Source organism: Elephantulus edwardii, unplaced genomic scaffold (assembly GCF_000299155.1).
Source record: "Elephantulus edwardii isolate Elephantulus edwardi_28Jun2011 unplaced genomic scaffold, EleEdw1.0 scaffold00125, whole genome shotgun sequence".
In the NCBI taxonomy this organism is placed as follows: Eukaryota; Metazoa; Chordata; class Mammalia; order Macroscelidea; family Macroscelididae; genus Elephantulus; species Elephantulus edwardii.
The window spans coordinates 6751956-6762635 of NW_006399875.1; the positions used below are offsets into that span (position 1 = coordinate 6751956).

Consider the following 10680-nt stretch of genomic DNA (forward strand, 5'->3'; position numbering starts at 1 on the left):
AGAGTGAACTTGCAATGATTCATCTCCACGAGAGAGTGCTGGCTCGTTCTCCCGAAGTGCCTCTAGGTGGGCTCAAACCGCCAACCTTTCTGTTAGTAGTTGAACAGTAAGAATTTGCACCACAAGGGACACGGACACGCAGATACACAAACACGTGCACACACACTTGTACACAGTCACACACATATGGGCGCACGTGTTCACCCTCATGCACACCTGTGGTGAACACGCCCACTGGCACACATACGCATGCACACACATGGCACACATTAACACAGGAGGTGAAGCCCACCATCCATTCCCAGATGAAACAGGTCCTGTGTCTGGCAGTGGCTGTTGGCTGTGTGAGGATGACCGATGGTGCATTTGCTTACAACGTCCACCGGGCTGTCAACTTTCTGGTTTCACTGCCTAAGAAGAGACTGAGGGAACTCCGGTGGCCTAGTGGCAAGAAGCTGCACTGCAATCCCAGAGGTATATGGTTTGAATCCACCAGATGATCTTTTGGAGAAGGAGGGGAAATCTCCTCCTGTACTAGTCAGATCTGATTTGACGGTACACACACACATCATCATCATCATCATCATCAAAGGAGGAGGAGGAGGAGAAGAAGGAGGAGGAGAAGAGGAGGAGGAGGAGGAAAAGGAGGAGAAGAGAAGGAGGAGGAGGGGAGGAGGAAGAGGAGAAGGAGGAGGAGGAGGCAGAATGTCTGGGCTTTGCACATCAAGAGCACCATGGGCAAGCCCCAGTGTCTCATGCAGCTCAAGAAATGTTACTGTTAATACCAAAAAAGAAACAAAACAAAAGCCCCTAAATTCACCAGTGTCTCACCTTGCAGTCAAATGCTGGATGCCTAGGAGGGGAGCAGTGCTTTGAGGGAGAGTCTCACTCCTCAGGGTCTAAAGGCAGCCCGGGTAGCAAGGTCAGAAGACAGGAAGGGGCACGAAGAGGGCTGAATGGAACCAAGAGTGGCCAGGAGGAAGTGCTGGGAGGGTTTTGATCGTGTGGGCACAGAGGTTAAGTCACCAACGTGTATGAGAGCTTGGAAGGGAAACCAGTTTGCTCTTTAAACTTTGACTCAGCCCACGATAGTCAGATGGAGAGAGCATCCTCTGGCGTGCTCAGAGGAAAGCAGGTTATGCAGCGTCAGAGAACCTATTCTCATCCCTCTGGGAGGCAGATGACATGTCAAGGGGTTTCTGTCTTGTTTTGTGGTTCGTCCAGCCCTTTCTTCCTGTCCCCCCCCCCCCGCCCCCGTAAGCCATTCCACGCATAAACCAGATATTTCTCCCTGGAAAGCTCATTCAAAGCAAAGAACCCTCGTTTTCTTGGTGACAAATTCTAGGCCACTCGAGTGGGGACATACCATCTGCTGCCTGGCTATTAAAGGAATTATGACAAGCCCATAGGCAGGAAGAAAGGAAGAGGAGCGATGGAGTGATGACGGAGGCAGAGACGTGAACAGTGACGTGATCACGGCTGGTCACCCTCGGGATGAGCTTCCCCAGAGAAGCTCCCAGCTTGAGGCTCTGTGTGACAGAAGCATCAGACTGGGGTCCACACTCCCTTTGTTTGACTTCAGGCTGTTTCTGTCCTTGGGGACATCAGGGTCCTTCTCAGGGGGTGAGGAAAAGGAGGAGGAGGCAGCAGAACCAGGGCATGATGTTCTGGGCGTCTTCTCCAAGTCCTTTTTCAAAAGGAGACAAAGGCATCTCAGGACTGTCCTAGGGCAAATCTAGTCCTAAGCCACTTTGTATGCTAAGTGGTATGGAAGGAATGACAGGGGACGGGGGGGGGAAGATTTACCATCCATCAAGCACCACAAACCCCCTTCAGCTGTTATGTCTTTATCTTTCAATATCCAGTTTTCCGTGTTATGAGTTGGTGCGGCTCCAGTTCATGGTCATTTTCTATATGTTGTTGTTGTTTACCTTCGAGTCAGAACCCACCCACAACTGACCCTCCAGTGGGCTCTCAGAGGCTGTAAATCCCACTAGAGTGGATAATACCCATCATTCTACCAAGGAGCAGTGAGCAGATTCAAACCAAGTACCTTTGCGTTGGTGGTGCAGTTCAGTTCCACTGAGCCACCAGAGTTCCCTGACATTATACGCTGTTGTTGTTGTTGTTACGTGCCATTGAGTCACCTGAGACCCATAGTGACCCTATGTACAGCAGCTCTGAAGCCTGCCCTGTCCTGAGCCATGACTTTATACAGACCAGAATAGAAACATTGCCAGTGACTGGGAATATACTCGAATCCCCGACTGGGGCTACTGTGTCAGTCCACGCTGTGGAGTTGTTCTTGTGTTTGCGCATGCTCCGTTTTATTAAACCTGGTGTTCTTTTCCAGTGATCAGTCTCTCCTGATGCCCTGTCCAAAGCAGACGAGCCCAAGTCTCACGATAGCCAAGTCTACAGAGCATTGTTCTTGTGCATTGAACCTATGCAGTTCACGGGTCTATGACTGAATAATCTTACCCTCCTCCTCCTCCAAATGTAGAATGAACGGGTCACTTCCAAAAGTCCCTTCCTCGCTGCGCCACACTGTGCCACCCGTCCTCTCCCTCCACCCGAGGACTCTATCACTGGCCTGTTTTCTGCCTTCACATGGACCACATCCTTTCTGGGTACGGCACTCATCTGCGTTCCTTCTATCTTTTCCTTGTACTTCCTGCACAGTTTCTATTTTGCCCATGTTGTTGTTGTCAAGCGCCATCAAGTTGACTGTGACTCATAAGAACCCTGCAAACAACAGATTGAAAGCTTGCCTCGTCCTGCCCCGTCCTCACCACCGAGAGATTGTGGCACGGAGCCCACTGCTGCAGTCACTTCGCTAGATTCCGCCCCCGTTAGCTTGAGTTAAGCCCGTTGTATTATCTGTCCTCCTTCATTTTTCAGACTCCAGGTCTTTGCCTATTTCATGACACTATGTTTTACTGGATATTCTGGAACTGCTCTTTGAAATCTTCTCTTCAGTTCTCTTCTTAGTTCATAATTTCTTCCTTTCATTCTAGCTTTTCTACATTTAAAAGCAAGTTTCAGAGTCTCTTTTGACATCCATTTTGGGTGTTTCTTTTATTCTTGTGTTTTTAATGACTTTTTTTTACTTTCTTCATGTATGGTGTACTGTAAGTCACCCACTAAATAATCTCGTCTTCAATCATTAATGGTCAGTGGAAAAGAATTTAAAAATAGCCAGAGCATTAACGACATCAACTGAGAATTTCCAAAAATCCAAGCTGAATTCAGAGGAGGTTGTGGAATAAGAGGCTTCTTTGCTAATAGATTTTGACTGAAAACTGAGAATAGCAGAAAGATGTCTACTTGTGATTTACTAACTATGCAAATTTATTCAATTGCACATGTCATAGTCATAATAAATAATAGATAACATTGAGAAGAATAGATTTCCCAGAATACTTAATAGTGGTTATGTGCACTCTGTACATGGACCAAGGGTCAGTTGCTCAAACAGAACAAGAGGTTATTTACATGTTTAAAATCAGGAAAGGTGATTTTCGCTTTACTTGATTAATCTTTAAGCGGAGCAAATAAACTGATAAGCTGGACTATATAAAAATTACAGAAGCAGGATTGGAGGAAGATTCATCAGCCACCTTCAATACACAGAGAATGGATTGTACCTTATAGAAAATGGAGAAGACTAGAAGTGTTTTTTTTTTAATTTTTTAATTATTTTTTTGTGTGTATCATCAAATCAGATCTGATTGGTACAGGAGGAGATTGTCCCTCCTTCTCCAGCAGAGCATCTGGTGGATTTGAACTGCATACCTCTGGGATTGCAGTGCAGCTTCTTGCCACTAGGCCACCAGAGCTCCCTTAGAAGTGCATGTTTATGAAGAACTGTAGTATTCAGACTGTAGTATTCCCTATGGATTTCTCTTCAGCATCATTAAACAAAAATCCTCACAGTTGAAACAATAAACAACATTGTGATAACTGAAGAAATGGTAGAAGTTTTTAAGAACTTAGGATTACTTGGACCCACGACCATCATGCAAAGAAGCAGCAGTTAAGATAACAGTAGACAAACAAAGGGTATCTTTAAAGTACTTTAAAGCATAGGTGTCACTTTAAAAATCAGAATGGGCCTGACTCAATCCACATTATTTTCAATTTCTTCATATTCATATGAAAGCTGTACAAAGAGTAAGGAAGCCTAAAGAAGAATTGATGTCTTTAAATTGTATTGTCCAAGAATATTGCATAGACCACAGATTGTCAAAGAGCAAACAAATCTATCTCAGGAGAAGTGAAGAGAGAGTACTCCTTAGAAGTTGTTGTTGTTGTTAATGGAATACTACGCTGCATTGAAAAACAAGGAACTCATGAAATGTTATTCAAATTGGGTGACCCTGGAGGACATTATGCTGAGTGAAATATATCAGTCACAAAAGGACAAATACTGCATAGGGCCTCTGTTTTAGAACGAGACCGACATCAGGGTTGGGGTGAGACTGAGGAAAAACTGGATAAATAATGTATACTGCATTGAAACAGATGAGAGAGAGAACATTTTAAAAGCAATATATGATTGGGTATTATGGTCATGACAAAAATCCAGAATAAAGGCTGCATAGTGCAGTGGACTCGGGGGGAGAAGGGGAAGATTGTATACCAATGAAGGAATTTTTCTTTTACTTTTCAAAAAGAAGAGCTAACTGGGGGAGGGGTGGGCAGGGAGAAAAATGCAACAATGAATGAATGGAAATCCAAAGTCTGTAAACATTCATTAAAATTAATAATAAAAAATATATAAAATATTTAAAAAATTTAAAAAATAAGTAATAATTTTAAAAGGGAAAATGAAAAAAAGAAGTTGTTGTTGATTGCGAGTCAAACACGACTCATAACGACCCTATGAACAAAAGGCCTGAAGCCTGTCTATAACTATCGTGGTTCTCCAGGTTCATAGAGTTTCCAGAGGCATGTGGTTTAGGAAGTGGATGTAACTCCTGCTTCCTAACCTTAGAAGTGAAGATGTTGAGATTTTTGTCTCACGTACTTTGAGAACATTATCAGGAAGAGGCAGTCTGTGAAGCAAAGCGTCATGGTGGGAAAGGTCAATGAAAGAGAGCAAGACCCTCGGAGAGAGGAATTCACACAGAGGTTACAGCAGTGCCGCACAGGCTGCAGGGATGACATACAATCAGGCAGAAGTTCACCCTGTGCACACAGGAACGGTATGAGGTGGAGCTGCCCCGATAGCATCTAAGAGCAACACAGTTTAATTCAAAAGAACTTGATTTTATTGAAATTCCTGTGACCATCTGTGACTGTTGTATTGGGGTTTTTTTTTAAAGTATTGCAGTCTGATTACTTCCAAATGTAGTCACAATTGCACAGAGCAAAATCTATGAACGAAGGAAATGTCTTTTCACTCTAAGCTTACACGTAGTCACATTAATCCAATGTATTATGGCAGCCATGATGGTAACGGAGAAGGGCACCCCTCCTTCCCAGCAGAAGGGCCCCCTCAGCCACGTGGGTGTCTTACAGGGAAGATGTCTCTCATTAGTGCTAATTAAAGACTTCACATATTATACCAAATTGCAACCGAAAGGCGCAGCTCATCCATCTCGGCGCTGACACTGCCCTCTTTTTACCTTTTTGGAGTGAATGCTCACATAATCTCGTGCACACGACCTTGCTGCCTTCTGGGACTTCACGAACTGGGCAGTGCCATCAGAAGCCACAGTCTAATAGGGCTCCAAGGGGGACCCAGAAGGTGACAGGGGAGTCACAGCTCCCCCAGCTGCAATCTCTCTTTTCAGTCTCAGTGAATGTTCCTCCCAGGCTCTACCAAGCCTTCCACAACATCGTGGTCTCATGGCTGGGAGAGGACTGGATTGTAGAGTGATGCTAAATGGGTCTTTCTAAGGAAGCACCAGAGGTGCTGAGGCCATGAGGCCAGTGGGCTGCAGGGAAACTCTGGCAGGACAACCTGGAGGTGGCCATTGCTTTCCGGAAGGACATCAGTGCATTTCTGGCTCCATGCTGCTGCCTGACGCCTGTGACGTATACTGTTGTCTTCCTCCAAGGACTCCAGTAGAAATGCCTCTGCACAGACCTCTCTCAATCTATAGACTCAATGCCTGACATATCTCATTACTTTCTGCCATCAAACAAGTGCAAAGCTGAGCCCAATCCTATCCCACTGGCTTGATGTCAGCTCTGAGCAGCATCTGAGAGATGAGAAGGTTCCACGTAGAAGGAACGGTGACCATAAAGGCTAGAGGAAGAAAGTGCTGTTGGACTCCACGGTGTGTGATTCAGAACTAGAGGAGCGATGTGATGAGGTCAGGCCAGGCTGGAGTGAGCTCTAGGGGCCAGGAGGGGCCCAGCTAAAGATGGACATTGACCACATCCTACCCAAGACCTTCCCTCATTCTTTGTTGCCTCATGTGTTAAATTGATGGCTTGAGGAGATGCCCAGAACCCAGAAGTCCAGTGAAGAAATCATGAACAAGTAGTCACCCTGAGCATGAATTAGAAGAAAAGGTGAAGAAGGAAGAGTTGAATAACCTGGTGAAAATGTATGGATCCTGGGAGGAAGGCACTCAGGGACTCAATCCATTAAATAATGGGATCTTGGGGGCCTGTGTGTTTGAGTCCATCGGTGCATGTGTTGTGTGGACACACACCAAACACTTCTTGACTCCCGCAGCCTTGTCCTGGGGGCTCTCGGGGGCTCATCCATTTCCATTCTCCCACCTCCATTGCAGAGAATAGCCCTCTCTCTGTCCCCCATTCTTTCGAGATCTTCTGAAGTTCGGGTTTGGCTTTGGTGTTGTCTCTGCAGGAGACCACCTCCTACGGGGAGTGCTGGGAGCAGGTGGTGGGCGAATTGACTCCATCACCCAACCCTGGTTCCAAGACAGGAATAAATTACTTGCGAGAAGCACATGCTGTGCAAGGTGGAAGAGGAACAAATAGAAACTCCCCACGCCTCCCACACGCTGTGGGGCTCTGGCAGGGAAGGCGAATGACTGATCGCTGAGGCAGAGTCACAGATGTGGGGCGAAGCCCAGCACCAGCAAGGCACCCGCCTCGCCTTTTAATGAATATTATTCTTTATTACTTCTTGTGTTGTGCTATTTCCAAGGCACCACTGTAAACATTACCTTTAAGATTACACACTTTTGTGTTCCCTCGGCCCCCGCACATATCAACATGTAAGCAGCTCATTTGAAAATAGATGAGAGAATCACAGTCTGGAGAAGAACGCAGGTTTTATAAGAACAGGTTTCTGATGAGACAAGTTGAACTGCGTGTAGCACTTTCCCTGCAGAAACTCTCATGGAGACTTGACTGGAGTTGAGGGATTTGCAGGCTAGACCTCCTCACATTTCACTCTTCTGGCTCAAGTCCACCAATCCAGCTTCTCTGGCCAAGTTTGATCCTTACGGCTGTGGTTCAGCTGAAGCTTAGGCAAGCCTGCTGCCCTTGTCTTAGATTTAATGCGTAAACCCTGCTTGTAGGAATATCCACAGCCTCCTCTCAGAGAAAGTGCCCCGCTACCTTCTCCTTGACCTCTACTGAGTGGACCAACCATGGTGGGCTCCCAATCCAAGAGAACCCTATTCATTGGCCCACAGAACCCCGACTGACAGGGAACAGACAAGTGGATCAGCTTTCTGGCTCTGAGGACAAGTAGACACAAAAATGAAAGTAGACATAGAAATCAAAACTGGAAAAGTCGTCAAGAGATGGACCAGGAGGAATCACTGGCTTTGAGTCCTACGAGTGGTAAGATCCTGTACAATAAAAAAAAGCAAACTGGCACGAATTGAAATATCTCCTAGGCTAATAGGTTGAAACAATAACTGCTGTTATCTGTAATCATGATCTTGTGTGGAAACAAGATCCTTGACAACTTCACCAGTGGCATTAATGTGAGACTATAGTGGAGTGGACCAAAGTGAAACCCTACCACTGTGTTGATTCTGACTAGTAGCCCTACAGGACAAAGAGGAGCTGCCCTTGAGAGTTTTCAGGACTGGAAGGTCCTGTGGAAGCAGACTGACACCTTTTTCTCCCATGGAGTGGGTGGTGGGTTTGAACTGTCAACAGCCAGGTTAGCAGCCAAGTGCTCTACCCACTGAGCTACCAGAGATGCATAAAGCCCTCTGAGTGGTGGCCTTCTAAAAAGAGGAACCAAGACACAGAGGTGAGAGGGTCACGTGGAAATGGGCAGAAACAGGAGTGATATTGTCTCAAGCCTAGGGGTGCTTCCAAAGCTGGAAGAGACGAGGAGAGATCTTCAGAGGGAGAACAGCCTGGCTGCCGTGTGAATTGGAACTTTTACCTTCCAAAGCTGTGAGACAATGAGCATCCAGTTTTATAATCTCTGAAAGCAGTGTGAACTCTGGCCAGGCGTCCTTGTGAGAGTGGCATTGTCTTTAAACTCCCTCAGGGCAATCCCTGACGTATCACTGTGATGCCCGGGGAAAGAGGGTACCCTAGAAGTCTAACTACTTCCTTAAGGTCATCCAAGCTCTGGATGATAATCCAAATTGCTTCATTACGGGTGCAGACACGGGGCTCCAAGCAGGTGCGACAAATCCACATGTCCTTCCCCAGGATGGCTGTGGACAAGAACGCCATGATGCACAGGGCCATCTGGGGCCACCTGGATGTTAACCTGGCCCTGGACAAGCTACTGCCTCACATCCGGGGGAATGTGGGCTTTGTCATCAAGAAGGACCTCAATGAGATGAGGGACATGCTGCTGGCCAACAAGGTGCTGGCTGCTGCCACGCTGGTGCCATTGCTCCATGTGAGATTACTGTGCTGGCCCGGATCACCAGTCCAGTCCCTGAGAAGACCTCCTTCCTTCAGGCTTTGGGCGTCATTGCTAAGCTCTCCAGAGGCACTACTGAAATCATGAATGATGTGCAGCTGATTAAGACTGGAGACAAGGTAGGCGCCAGGGGGGCACCCTACTGAACATGCTCAACATCTCCCCCTTCTCTTTCAGGCTGACTATCCAGCAGGTGTTTGACAATAGCAGCATCTACAGTCCTGAAGTGTCCGGTGTCACAGAGGAGACTGCACACCTGTTTCCTGGAGGATCCACAACGTTGCCAGCGTGTGTCTGTAGATTGGTTAGCCAACTGTGGCCTCAGCACACCACTTGATCATCAGGGGATACAAGTGGGTCCTGCCGGTGACTGTGGAGACTCACCTTCCCACCGGCTGGCCTTCCTGGCTGGCCCATCTGCATTTGTGGCTGCTGCCCCTGTGGCCACCACCGCTGCTGCTGTTCAGCTGCTGCCGCTGCTGCTGTGACCTCAGCCAAGGTTAAAGCAAAGGAAAAGTCGGAGGAGTTGGAAGAGGATGTGGGATTTGGTCTGTCCAACTAGTAACCAAAAAGATACCAACTCTGCCAGCTTTGCCAAGGAAATAAAGGCTTAGTTCTCTTAAAAACAAACAGAAAGCACAATGTGGAATCACAAGGGGAAGAGTCCCCATCAACACCATCAGCAACACACCGATGAATCCAATGAGATCAGAATGCCTCCCTTGTTTTACACCTTCTTCAACTATTCTAATATCAACTGTTTATCCCACAGCACTTGTTGCTTTCCTGCTGTGTTTGATAATTCATGACCACACAGAGCTCAGAATACACTGGAGTGTTGAATATCCCGTGGACTGCCAGGAGAATGAACAGGTCTGTCCTGGAAAGGATGAAACCAGTTTGCTCCCTGGTGGCAGGGATTTTTGAGGCTCCATCTCATATACTTTGGGCATGTGGCTACGAGGGACCAGTCCTTGGAGAAAGACCTCATTCTTGGAAGGGTCGAGAGACAGTGCAGGAGAGGAAGGCCCTGGATGAGAGGGATTGACTCAGTGACTGGAGCAATGGGATTAGGTCTGTTGGAGACAATAAGATTGGTTCAGGATAGGGAAGTTTTCAACACTAATATATCTAGGGTCACTATGAATCCCAGGTGGCACATAACAATGGCACAAAACAACAACAGAACTCAAAGACATAACTCACAGTTATATCATTTATTAAGTAGGTAAGAGGTTACAATTAAGATTCAAAAACACTCAGAATAAAATTCTCCAACAAGGACAGGCTCTCCTCAGTCATGCTGAAAGGTAGGCCTCAAGGCCTGAGTTGGCCCTGGGCCTCAAGGCCTTAGCCTCCTCTCATCTTGTGTCTTGCAGATTTGGGCAATTTACAAAGCTCTTTTAGCTCTGCCCATTACGTGTCACTCCCACGTAGCCCTAAGCTTGGGCCTGAACACACTCAGTTCTCAGTTCTTGCTCAGTAGGCTGACACGTCCTGCTCCCCTGGGACCAGCCCCTGGGCTGAGAGCTAACAGCTCTATGACACTTGGCCTCTGGTTCCCCACTCCTTCTGCTGCCATCTTGCTCCATCTCTTCACTTCTGGTCACCAAAGTAATCTCAGGCCCCCAGGATGTACTACACACTCGAATTTCTCTTTCTTCATGGTAAAGAGATGCCTTTCTTTCCCACCCACCCCGCTGCTCAAGTCTGGCAAAACAGCAAAACTGACCAGTTGACACATTAGCATTTTCCATTTTATTTGAATAGTTCCAGCTGAAAGATGGCCATTTGCCTTATTTCTAACATTAGCAAACTATTATATTCCTTGATGAATCACAAATACCTCATGT

General features: G+C 46.7%; 1 pseudogene; it reads left to right on the forward strand.

The window, feature by feature from the left end:
* Nucleotides 1–9389, forward strand: part of LOC102848974 — a 92914-nt pseudogene extending 83525 nt beyond the window's left edge.
* Nucleotides 9390–10680: the final 1291 nt, after the last annotated feature.